Below are 13,943 nucleotides of genomic sequence, written 5' to 3'. Positions count from 1 at the left end.
GCCTTCAATTTTCGATTGGTGAAAGGTACAGGTTGATGCAATTTGCCGTTCATGGTGCACTCCCTGCTGGATAGTCGGGGTAGTGCTTTTGGTGGATGTTCACTTTTTGCCCTTTAATTGGTTTTACATTTTTCCTAAAAGTTCACCAATATGTTGACCAATAACAAATCATCTAGCTCAGCATGATACTATATCAAAGACTATGTATGTATTTTTAAAGATTAAATTGTCTTGTTTGCTTGAATGCCAAAAGTTGATTGTACAGCAATAAGATGGTCTGAGAGGTGGCTAGGCCAGGCAGCAAAGAAGCCAAAAACTCTGAAGTCTCGTATAAGAATCTTTGTTTTAAGCACACTTCAAAGAAAGTGAACAAGGACAATAACAGTCCAACATAGGATAATATAAAGCAGAAAAAAAAATAAAGATAACATTTAATGCATAACAAAGGAAAAACAAATTGGCTACAATCCTATCAGACAACCTCAATTAGCCAGGGCAACAAACATTTGGGCCTCTCTCTCTCCTCTCACAATCAGTCCCTCCTTTGTAGATGAAGCTCCTCACCCCGTATTCAAACAGTCCAATAGCAATGATTTCTCAGGTAGAAACTGGATACTATTATTATATCATAAGAACATTTTCTATCAGTCAAGATAGAACCTTATTAAACAGCATGGTGTGGTTTATTGAATGAAAAGCTGTCTCAAATCTCTATTACATAATGTTTCTCATTTTCACCCCCGCTGGATGGTTTAGGTTAGATTAATGATATTAGCAATTAGCAGTAAGATTTTTCTTGCCTGGGCAATGCCCAATTGTAAACTGATATGGCTGCAGGGCCAGACACCAGCACATTATCGTGGAATTACTATTGTGCAATGATTGCCTCCATTTCAATGCCCTGTGGTTAGTTTTTGAAGTGAATTTACAAACGAGTAAATAATACCTGAGAAAGTCAATGGCCCATTTATTAGCAAGGCCATCCTTTTCAATTGTCTGCTTTCTTTCAAAGAGTTTTCAATTTAAAAACAGTACTGGTTCTTCAGTCCCAGACTCTCTGAAGTCACAGAGATGACACATTGTAGTTCAAGGTTCCGTTATTAAAACCACATCATCTAGATATGCTGCTGCATATTGTCCATACAAGTACACTATTCATCAAGTGAATACACTATTCCTCAATCATTGAAAAGTTGTTGGTGCTCCATGTAAACCAAAAGGCATCACAATCTACTGATACAATCCAGTTGGAACACAAAAAGTAGAGTAGGCCCTGCAAGAAGAATAAAGTGGTACTTGCCAATACCCTTTATACCAGGGGTGCCCAACCCTGTTCCTGGAGATCTGCCATCCTGCAGAGTTCAGCTTCAACCCTGATCAAGCATCAAGCAGTGTGTCAGATAAGAGAGACATACAAATTGTGCAGAGCAAGAGTTGAAAACCAATAGAATTGTTGACTCATTCTCTAGGAACAAGAAGTCTGGGACTCAAAGTATCTGCTAGGTGAAACTGCTTGCCTTTTAAAATGTACCGATCTCCACAGAACTTTTGTGCACCCACAGGTTTACCATCTTCCTCACACAGTTTCTAAAACTAATGTTGTAATATAACATCTTAGCTCTGATTCCATCAGATCTGACTCAGGACCTGGGAGACTTGGTTAGATCTCACATGCTTTTACTTTTCTTTATGTTTTTCTTGTCATCGTTGTCTTCTACTCTTTTTAACCTTCCCATCAGTATAAAAAAGTCTGTTGCTTGAGCAGGCTGACCATAGACCACTTCTTTTCCATAGGCTTCAACTCATCCAAGGGCAACTCATCTTTTGCAACATAATGCTTGGAACATAGAGGATGATGATCTATGCCTTCTGGTCCTTACCCTTAACTTCCTGTCGCTTCCACCTTTTGTTTAAACCACTGATTTGATTATAGGTCTTTCTGACACTCTCCCCAGATGGCACACTGAGGCTCCTGAAGAGTTGACACTATATCTCCTCAGCTATATTGTACGTACATTGTTACCAGATTATTAGCAGGTTGTTGTTCATTCATACATCCAGCATATGCCTCCAAGGCCTGCTTGTTAGCAAGCTGTTTGTCATCCCCACGTTCTGCCGATGCATTCAAAATAGATAAAGAAGCTCTCCACACCTTCCCCCTTTACAAAACAATGAATTTGTGGTTCGTGATATTGTCTAAAGCAGGGGTTCTCCACTCTGGCCCTTGAGGTCCACTTTCCTACAGAGTTTAGCTCCAACCTTGATCAAACTTGCCTGCCAGTAACTTTCTAATCCTGAAGACCTTGATTAGCTTGTTCTGGTGTGTTTGCAGGAAAGTGGACCTTGAGGGCCAGAGTTGGGAACCCCATGGTCTAAAAGGTTCAGCAGGTGGTTGAGTTGTAACTTATACACTGTCAGCAGGATGATCTTGAGCTGTAAGTGATGTCTCCTAATGATGTCTCCTAATGTCTCAAAAGACAGTAAAATTTGATCATGTCATTTATGCTTAAAGCTGCAGTCCGTAACATTTTATGTTCAAAATTTATATAATAAGCGAGTACACCATGAATCCATTATCCAAAACGTGGTTTTGGCTTTTCCTGAATCACTACAGTACACCTATAATAAGTGTTTATATTCAGACTATTTAGACTGGTTTGGGTAGGTACCGCTGCGGAGTAGCCCAGTACCCAGTACCAGTACCAGCTAGCTTCCAGCTTCGCTACCGTTTGGACGTTCTTGCTTACTGCTCTGCGCTTTGCTTCTTATTTCTGTACTTTTCTCAGATTTTTCTAAGATTTTTACTTCAGCAGATCAGCACAGTTCTCAAACAACAGATTTTTGGCACAAACACTAAAACTTAAAACTCTTTGGGACTGGAATAATACTACAAAAAGAAGACTTTGCCTCCCACTGCCAGCAGCTTACATTCCGGAGACGGGAAAACAACTGCCTACATTCAAACAGAAGAGAAAGAAAATGCCTCCTGTTGAATATACTTGTTGCATGAACTGTTGCAAACTTCTACAAAGGATTCTGGTTTTTGAAACAAAGTTACTTGGTGGAGTTCCAAAACAGCTGGTGAGTCACATGTATCTAGTGAATCTCAACAGTTTATACCAAGTGTAGAGGAATAAGCCGAAACTGATCGACACACTAATCGATGGCACAAACAAGGAGCGAGACCCAAAGGCACACGAGACATCAGATTGTCACGAGTTTCTCGTATTGCTGCCGTAGCATCCTCTACCCCAGATTCGACTATGACAAGGCTTGTGATAGTGGGTGACTCTACAGTATTATCAGAAACATTAGTAGCAGAAATACAACAACATGCTGCCTTCCTCAAGCAACGGTCTCTGATGTGAACAAGGAACTTCGGAACATTCTGATGAAGCACAAGACTGCAAAATCGAATCAATATCCATGTGGGGAAGAATGATATTCGGAAAGAGCAGTCAGAACTCCTTAAGAACGACTTCAGTGAACTCTTTGAAACACTTTTAAGACTAAAAGTTCAGTTGTTCATCAGTGGACCACTCAAGGGGAACAAATATGTTTTCAGTTGCTTGGGCTGAACACATGGCTACAAAGATCATGCAATATAAAAGGAGTGAATTTCATTGACAACTTCAATCTTTTCTGGGGCCATAGACAACTGTTTAAACCGAACGGCCTGCACCCAAATAAACTTGGTGCTAGAGTGCTTAAGGACCATATCTACTTTTCCCTACGTCATCCTTCAGCAGAGTGTGTCAATCCATTCAGCACACACACACCTGGTCAGAGTCGTCATGTGGTAGACACATCCTACAAGGACACTGATAACATGACGCGGCCACAACAAGCACTGCTCATGGACACTATCCCGGCTGAGTCCTGCCCACAGAGCTAATCACAGACAGATTGTAATGTATCAAAACAACTCCGCACCCAAGGACGACTTTCTGGAAAACAGCCAGGGAAGCCAAGACAACATATCACAGTCACCGGAAACACCAGAGACACAGCCCATCTCACCAGACACATTATCCCTTTCTCCAGCATCTCCACTTCTATACTTCTCACAGAAGATGGAGGAACTGGTGTATGCTGAGACCAAACTCTCCCACTTTTTTGCTGCAAGCCCCCAAATATCAACTAAAAAATAGTGGGCCTCCCAACCACCAAAGCCTGTGGGCCCTGCTCCTGTGAGAGCTCTCCGCCTGCTGCCACAACGCCAGGGCCCAAACCCTCCATCTGCTGTAGGTGAACCAAAAACAACTGATAGCAGCTCTCAGTGATATGTGTCGGGTCCCCGCTATAATAGCAGCAACATTCACAAATGTTTACAGAACAAGCGGGAACCCAGTGTGCCTGTAGCTTTCTCTATTTCTGTTTTATCACGTGATAGAAAGTTAAGGCCTTCTCAAGCCAAAGGGCTAACTCATCTAATCTGCGGCCTATTATGCATCACACTAAGATTGCTGTAAAGACACAAAGCACTGCCATCAAGTAAGCATTTTTAAACATTCTCTCACTAAAAAATAAATCATTTCTAATCACAATCTGGATTTTATGTTTCTTAACGAAACATGGCTAGAAGACAGCTTCAGTGCAACAGTCCTCAATGAAGCAGCCCCTTCTAACTTTACTTTCATGAGTGTCTGCAGGACTGATAGGAGACATGGAGGTGTAGCTGCTCTATTTAAAGATGTCTACCAATGCAAGCTAGTGTCATTTGGTCAGTACTTGTCTTTTGAATATCTAGGGATTGTGCTGAAAGGTGCTCCACGCATTCTGTTTATCATTATTTACAGGCCTCCAAAATACTCTCCAGCCTTTGTTGAAGAGTTCACAGAAATGTTATCAATGATTTCCTCAGAGTTTGACTGTTTTGCTATTGCAGGGGGTTTTAATATTCACATAGATAATGCAGAAAACAAAACTACAAAAAAAATGATAATGGTTGTAAACACTTTTGACCTGATTCGGTGTGTGCAGGGACCCACACACAAAGGTGGACACACTCTAGATTTAATCATCAGTAGGGTTCTAAATATTTCATCCATTGTTATTAAGGACGTAGCTGTCAGACACAAATGGGAACACAGAGGTAGGTGAACATATTAGCAGTATTTATTTTAACAGAGGTTACAGACACAGGTGAAGCAACAGGAATGATCTTGACACGAAGAAGGTGGTAACTTAGCTCTGGTCGTGAGATATGTAGATGACTGAATCGGAAGACGGCACAGAGGAACTGACGAGGAAGGAACAATGGGTATCCAGGGGAACAACACAGGTAGCGAGAGTTCAGGTAAGTACATGTAGGTCGATGCCAGATCAGACGAGGAGTGAGGGGAAGTGATAGTCCTTATATGAGAGCCTGGTGATGATGAACAGGTGCTCAGAATTCTGGTGATTGTGAACGAGTAGGCGTGGCGTGTTGAGAGGGTGTGGGTTGTGACTCTGACAGTACCCCCTCCTCCACGGGCGGCTCCCGACGACCGGACGGGATGTTGATGACGGGGTCTGCCACGACCCCGAGGAGCTGGACGATCTGGGTGTTCCTGATGGAATTGGGTGAGTAGAGTAGGGTCCAGGATGTCATTGCGGTTCACCCAGCATCGTTCCTCAGGGCCGTAGTCTTCCCAGTCCACGAGGTATTCCAGCTGTGGACCCCGTCGTCTGGAGTCGGGGATGGCCCGTACCCGGTAGATGTTTTGAGTCTCATCGATGGCAGGAGGAGGAGGTACTGCATCATCACTAGACTCTGTGGAGGGAGGAGATAAAGGGTCAGTGTGAGGTTTCAGTAACGAGACATGGAATGAAGGTGAGATACGGTAGTTAGCAGGGAGATTGTGTCTGTAGGTTACTTCGTTCAGCTGCCTCTCGATGGTAAATGGACCAATATACCGGGGACTCAGCTTACGGTAAGGCAGCTGGAGACTGATGTCCTGGGTGGATAGCCAAACCTTCTGGCCCGGTTGGTACTGCAGTGTGGGACCTCTTCGGGTGTCGGCTTGTTCCTTGTGTCTCCGGACTGCCTGTTGGAGATGCACGTGAGCCGAGTCCCAGACCCTCTCACTTTGCTGGAACCAGTGGTTGACAGCTGGAACCTCGGAGGGCTCACCCGACCAGGGGAAGAGAGGTGTCTGATAGCCCAGGACACATTGGAATGGGGTGAGCCCAGTGGTGGTTTGACGGAGTGAATTCTATGTGTATTCAGCCCAGGGTAGGTATTGGGTCCAGCTGTCCTGGTTCTGGTGGCAATACAGTCTCAGTAATCTCCCGACTTCCTGGATCTTACGTTCAGTCTGGCCGTTGGTTTGAGGATGGTATCCGGAGGAGAGACTGATTGACACCCCTAGGAGACAGAAGGCAGTCCAGACGCGTGAGATGAATTGGCGGCCTCTATCCGAGACAATGTCTTCTGGGAGTCCGAAGTGGCGGAAAACTTGATGGAAGAGTGCTTCTGCCGTCTGTAGAGCAGTAGGCAGACCCTTGAGGGGAATGAGTTTGCAGGATTTAGAGAATCGATCAACCACGACCAGGATGCTTGTGTAACCTTGGGATGGAGGAAGATCGGTCATAAAGTCTACTCCAATGTGCGTACAGGGTCGCTCGGGGATGGGCAGAGGCACGAGTTTCCCTTCTGGTAGCTTCCTAGGGGTGTCAGCAATGGCACAGACTGAGCATATCGAGAGACGTCCGGAGACATGGAGGGCCACCAGTAGCGTTGTTTCAGGAGCGAGAGGGTCCTTCTCCTGCCTGGGTGTCCAGAGCCCGGGGAGGTATGGGTTAAGTCCAAGAGGGGCTGGCGATGGGTTGGGGGAACGTAGAGACGCCCCTCTGGACCTCCCGGCGGAGCTGGGTTTTGTAGATTCTCATTAGTAATCTGTTGGTTGATGGTCCACTGAATCGGGTTAACAGGCATGGCTGGAGGGAGAATGGGTTCAGAAACGGATGGTTCAGGTTCGGCTTGGTAAAGGCGAGAAAGGGCATCTGCTCTACAGTTCTTGTCACCTGATCTATAGGTGACCTTGAAATTAAATCGGGTGAAGAAGAGAGCCCATCGGGCCTGGCGATGATTCAAGCGTTTGGCTTCTCTGAGATACTCAAGATTGCGATGATCAGTAATGACTTGGAAAGGTTCCTTGGCTCCCTCCAGCCAGTGTCTCCATTCCTTGAGAGCTGATTTTATGGCTAGGAGCTCCCAGTTTCCCACGTCATAATTCTGCTCCGCCGGGGATAACTTTTTAGAATAGAAGGCACATGGATGGAGCCATGGGGGGGGTCACCCTGCCACTGAGAGAGGACCGCTCCGATCCCGGTTGCCGAGGCGTCAACCTCCACGATGAAGGGCAGATCTGGCTTGGGGTGAACCAGGACCGGAGCAGATAGGAAGGCCTTTTGCTGCTGGGAGAAGGCTTCTCGGGCAGGTGTTGTCCATGAGAGAGACTTGGGCCGATTCTTAAGCATAGAAGCGAGGGGAGCACTAAGCATACTGTACTGGTTAATGAAGTGTCGGTAGAAATTGGCAAATCCCAAGAAGCGTTGAAGTTCTTTCATGGTGTTGGGTATTGGCCACTGCTGGATGGTTTCCACCTTCCTCTGGTCCATCTTGATACCGTGCTGGTTGATGATATAGCCTAAGAATTGGACGGTGGAGGTATGGAACTCACTTCTCTAATTTTAGAAACAGTTGATGTTCTTGTAGTTTTTGAAGGATTTGGAGTACATGCTTCTCATGTTCTTTCATGTCACTGGAGTATACCAGGATATCGTCTATATAGATGACAAAGCGATTCAGGTACTCACGGAAGATCTCATTCATATAGTTCTGAAACACGGATGGGGAGTTGGACAGGCCATATGGCATATCCCGGTATTCGTAGTGTCCTGAAGGGGTTATGAAGGCAGTCTTCCATTCATCACCTCTTCTAATGCGGATGAGATTGTAGGCGCTTCGGAGATCGAGCTTAGAGAAGATACAGGCACCTCGTAGCTGTTCCAAAGCTGCTAGGACCAGAGGAAGGGGATAACTGAATTTCACTGTTTGGGAGTTCAGGTGATGGTAGTCTTTGCACGGCCTCAAGCCTCCATCCTTTTTGGCCACGAAGAAGAAACTCTAAGCAGCAGGGGACATAGATGGACGAATAAATCGCTGGCGCAGGGCTTCCTGAACGTACTCCTCCATGGTCTTCTGTTCCGGGATGGACAGTGGGTAGATCCGACCCTTTGTGAGGGTTGCTCCAGGCAGGAAGTTGATGGCACAGTCCCATGGCCGATGAGGTGGTAAATGTGTAGCCAAACGATTGCTGAACATATCCTGGAACGCCCGGTACGCTGGTGGGATTTCCACTTTCACATTAGTCTCCGGGCTCTCCACAGAGGTGGACAGGACAGGAAAATGATCAGGAATTGTGGGAGATTTAGGTTGGGGCTTTCTTGGGCGATTAATACACTTCTCAAAACATTCATCACTCCATTTGAGAATCTCACCGGTTGTCCATTTGATATGCGGCTGGTGGGCGTTTAACCGGGGGCATCCCAGGATGATGTCCGCGGTTGACTCCTCCAGCACCATGAACGTGATTTCTTCCTTATGCAGGCTGCCAACGTGGAGGGATAGTGTGGGGGGAGTAATGGCGGACACGACCTCTGCCCAGCGGCTTTCCTTGGATGGTGAATATTTAATTCTTGGAGGATTTGGGTGCTAATGAAGTTGCCAGCCGACCCAGAGTCGATGAGGGCTTGCGCTGAAACACAGGAATGAGAATTACCGACATGGACAAGAGTCTTAGTTAGTTGAGAGGTATGAGGTGGAAATTGGAGTGTACTCACCCCTGGGTGTGGAGTTCGGACCGGGCAGTTGGAAATCACGTGTCCGTCTCCCCCACAATAAAGACACAGGCGATTATTCATCCGTCGAGACGCTACACGTTGGTAAGATTGTTCGAATCAACCTGCATTGGTTCAGGTGCTGGGGCGGCGACAGATGTTAAAGCAGGCAGAGGATTGACAGCGGGAGCATTCATGTGGGAGGCGTACAAACGTTGTGACACTCTGATAGTCTTCTGAATAAGATTCTCAAGTCCCATGGTGTCGTTGTAAACGACTATTAATTGCTGAACCTCCCTTCGCAGACCATGACGAAAAGCAGTTATCAAAGCAGTTTTGTTCCAACCACTCATTGAAGCCAGAGTGTGAAATCGGAGAGCATACATGCTGATGGACTCCTCTCCTTGATGAATATGATATAGCTGATCATGGATGGACAGTACCGCAGTATGATGACCAAAAACATCTTTCATGTGAGCAAAGAAGGTGGATAGTGAAGTAGTTACCGGAGCATTTGTTTCCCAGAGGGGTTGAGCCCATTGTAGCGCTAGTCCAGAGAGAAGCGAGATGACAAATGCAACGCGACCGCGTTCATTCTGGAACAGGTGAGTGTTGGCCTCGATGTAGAGCGAGCACTGAAGCAAAAACCCGCTGCAATCCTCCGCCGCGCCGCAGTATGTCGCTGGTCGGGCCACGGGACTGGCAGAGGCAGCTGACGAAGTAGTCGTTATTGCAGGTGGCTGCTGGAGTGCTTGCTGTACGGCCGTGATGATCTCAGGAGGAACATGGGTTAGGCTCGTCGTGGGTTGTGGTAGTGAGGACCGTACAGCGTGAACCAGTGCAGCAAATGGATCCGCGTTGCAGTCCCCGCCTGTGTCCGGAGAGCTCTGGATAAGGTCTGATCTTCTGTCAGACACAAACGGGAACACAGAGGTAGGTGAACGTATTAGCAGTATTTATTGTAACAGAGGTTACAGACACAGGTGACATGAAGAAGGTGGTAACTTAGCTCTGGTCGTGAGGTATGTAGATGACTGAATCGGAAGACGGAACAGAGGAACTGATGAGGAAGGAACAATGGGTATCCAGGGGAACAACACAGGTAGCGAGAGTTCAGATAAGTACATGTAGGTCGATGCCAGATCAAATGAGGAGTGAGGGGAAGTGATAGTCCTTATATGAGAGCCTGGTGATGATGAACAGGTGCTCAGAATTCTGGTGATTGTGAATGAGTAGGCGTGGCGTGTTGAGAGTGTGTAGGTTGTGACTCTGTGACAGTAGCACTATCTGATCACTTCTGTATTTTCTTTGATTTATTGATCTCTGCTACCACTATATCTAGGTCTGTCTCTGTCAGAAAGAGATGCATTAACGAGAACACTAGTGTGCTATTTATGGAGGCTATATCTTTAACACCAAGCATTTCTGCAGACTCTGTTGATCTTCTCCTTGATTCCTTTAACTCAAAAGTTAAGAATGTTATTGATGATATTGCGCCTGTAATAGTCAATAAGAAAATTAGCAGACAGAAATCAGTTTGGAGAAAATCAATAGCAGTTCAGAGTCAGGTCAAAAATCAAGTCAGGAATCTTGGTGTGATTCTGGAGACAGACCTTAGTTTCAGTAGTCATGTCAAAGCAAAACATTGCAAGAATTAGATGTTTTGTTTCCAGTAAAGACTTGGAGAAACTTGTTCATGCCTTTATCACCAGCAGGGTGGACCACTCTAATGGTCTCCTCACCGGCCTTCCCAAGAAGACCATTAGACAGCTGCAGCTCATACAGAACGCTGCTGCCAGAATTCTGACTAGAACCAGAAAATCTGAGCATATCACACCAGTCCTCAGGTCCTTACACTGGCTTCCAGTTACATTTAGGATTGATTTTAAAGTACTTTTACTCGTTTATAAATCACTCAGTGACCTAGGACCGAAATACATTGCAGATATGCTCACTCAATATAAACCTAACAGAGCACTCAGATCATTAGGATCGAGTCAGTTAGAAATACCAAGGGTTCACACAAAACAAGGGGAGTCTGCATTTAGTTACTATGCCGCCCGCAGTTGGAATCAGCTTCCAGAAGAGATCAGATGTGCTAAAACATTAGCAACATTTAAATCTAGACTCAAAACTCATCTGTTTAGCTGTGCATTTATTGAATGAGCACTGTGCGATGTCCGAACTGATTGCACTGTATTTTATGTACTCACTGTATTTTATGTAAAATCATTTTCTATTTTTAACTGTTTTAAATTCATTTTAAATCAATGTGTCAATAATTATCAAAGTTTTTAAATTCCTTGTTTTACTTAGTTATTATTAAAAAATTTCTTTCATGATTATTTTACTTTCTTTTATGTAAAGCACTTTGAATTACCATTGTGTATGAAATATGCTATATAGATAAACTTGCCTTGCCTTGCCTTGCCTGTGTGATTCACCATAGACACAAACAGACAGAAGTAGCTCTGGCTACAATGTTCTTCCATAAGTTACGGACTGCAGCTTTAAGAGGTAATAGTAATTATACTTTACATCTTTTTATATTAGAATTCAAATGGGCCCTTTGTGGTCTTTGATTAAGTTATTAACTTTTTGACAGGCCAGGTTTGGACCAGTCCCTCTCACTGATGTCTAAGATGTGGGCTTCTGAATAATACCCACACAGCAACAAAGACAGTAATGACAGTAGTCGTTGTTGCAGGTGGCTGCTGGAGTGCTTGCTGTACGGCCGTGATGATCTCAGGAGGAACATGGGTTAGGCTCGTCGTGGGTTGTGGTAGTGAGGACCGTACAGCGTGAACCAGTGCAGCAAATGGATCCGCGTTGCACTTTCTTTCTTTTATGTAAAGCACTTTGAATTACCATTGTGTATGAAATATGCTATTATAGATAAACTTGCCTTGCCTTGCCTTGCCTTGCCTTGCCTGTGTGATTCACCATAGACACAAACAGACAGAAGTAGCTCTGGCTACAATGTTCTTCCATAAGTTACGGACTGCAGCTTTAAGAGGTAATAGTAATTATACTTTACATCTTTTTATATTAGAATTCAAATGGGCCCTTTGTGGTCTTTGATTAAGTTATTAACTTTTTGACAGGCCAGGTTTGGACCAGTCCCTCTCACTGATGTCTAAGATGTGGGCTTCTGAATAATACCCACACAGCATCACAAACAGGAGAATGTTGTTGGCTTTGCGTAGTACCTGCCATCGACATTGTACTCTGGTGGGCAGTACACTTTTGTGCCTGAAGGGAAGAGATTTTGTCTAATGTTTAATACTTTACCACAGCATGTTGACGATATACAGCATATTTTCTATTAATTTAATTTACCATTTCAAAATAAAATCCCGTCTACATATCTTATTTTCTTTTAATGCCAAGTGATATTCCAGGTGGGTGGATTCTCCAGTTTTATACTTGATGGAAGACACCATGTTGGAGAGTATAGTAGAGTATAACCTTCTTAAAACCATGTATAAAGCTCATCTGGAAAGTTCACCGTACAGTTTGCAAAACAGATTCACCAAGAGGAAAAGTAGATATGAACTAAAAGGTACTGAGGTTTTTACAAAACCCAGGTTCCAAACGGTTGTAAAGGAAAAATGTGTCACAATCAAAGGAGTCAGTTTGTGGAACAGTTGTGATTGTAAAATTAAAACTTCTAAGTCCATTTATGTGTTTAAGAAATATGTTAAATTATCACCGTTGCAGAAATATAATACTGCGGAGTAGCAGATCAACTTTATTGATGTCATTTTGTGTTTTGATGTCTTAGAGAAAGAGACGGCTGCATAAGACAGCTTAAATCAACTGGAACTGTAAATGATTTTGTGTTGATAGGGGGCAGACATTATAAGTTTTTTACTTCTTTCTGCTCCTTTTCATTCATGTTAAATGCTGTTGTTGCATTTGTTTTTAAATGAAAAAAAAAATAAAAATGTTCACAACAAATGTTAGCGGTGTGAATGACCTGCCGAATAACATGTCATACCATCCTCCTGTTGAGGCATCCTCCATGGAGCTTTCTTAATCCTAAACATAATCACGCTAGACAAGGCCACTCCATGACCATGATGTAGGTCATATTGAACTCTTGGCCCCTTATTGGCCCCCAGCCCTGCACATTTTGTATGTCTCCCTCATCCACAAAATACTATAGTAATTTATAGTGTTTTGAAACATACTATAGTAAAGTGTATTATACTGTTTATATTATAGTATTTACAATACTCTGTCAATGAATACTACAGCATACTGTATTACAGTGCACTAATATTGGCACCCTTGGTAAATAAAAGAGGGGGAAACTCACATTATGGAATAAATGTCTTTCTCTAGTTCACGATAGCCACAGTTATTGGCACCCAATTATTGCAACAGCCGTTTCCCAAGATAACAGCTCTGAGTTTTCTCCTATAATGCCTGAAGGGTTTGGAGAGCACTTGACAAGAGATCAGAGACCATTACTTCATACAGAATCTCTCCAGATCCCACAGAATACCAGCTCCATGTTCGTGCTTCTTCTCTTCAGTTCACCTGCACTCACAAGTCAGGGAACTGAGACAGCCATGGCAGAAGCTTCATTTTGTGCTTAGTGACCCATTTTTGTGTTGATTTTAATGTTTGTTTTGAGTCATTGTCCTGACGGAAGATCCAAACATGGTCCATCATAAGATTTCTTACAGACGCAGTCAGGTTAAATTTTTAATTTTTTTTTATCTTGTTGGTGTTTGATACAATCCATGATGCCATGCATCTGAACAAGATGTCCAGGACCTCCGGCAGAAAAACAGGCCAACAACATTATAGATCCAGCAATATTTAATCGTGGGCATGGGACACTTTTTATCCCTGTTTACTGGCAAAAAGCTTTTTTTTGTTTGTTTGTTTGTTTCATCTGACCATAGAAGCCAGTGCCGTTTGAAATTCCAGTTGTCTCTAACAACTGAATATGCTGGAGTTTGTTTTTTGAATGGGCCAGGACTTTTTCTTGAAACCCCTCTGAACAACATGAGGTGATGTAGGGGCTGTTTTATATATATATATATATATATATATATATATATATATATATATATATATATATATATATATATATATATATATAT

The sequence above is a fragment of the Cyprinus carpio genome, chromosome B24 (assembly GCF_018340385.1).
Source record: "Cyprinus carpio isolate SPL01 chromosome B24, ASM1834038v1, whole genome shotgun sequence".
In the NCBI taxonomy this organism is placed as follows: domain Eukaryota; kingdom Metazoa; phylum Chordata; class Actinopteri; order Cypriniformes; family Cyprinidae; genus Cyprinus; species Cyprinus carpio.
This window is presented reverse-complemented; position numbering follows the sequence as displayed.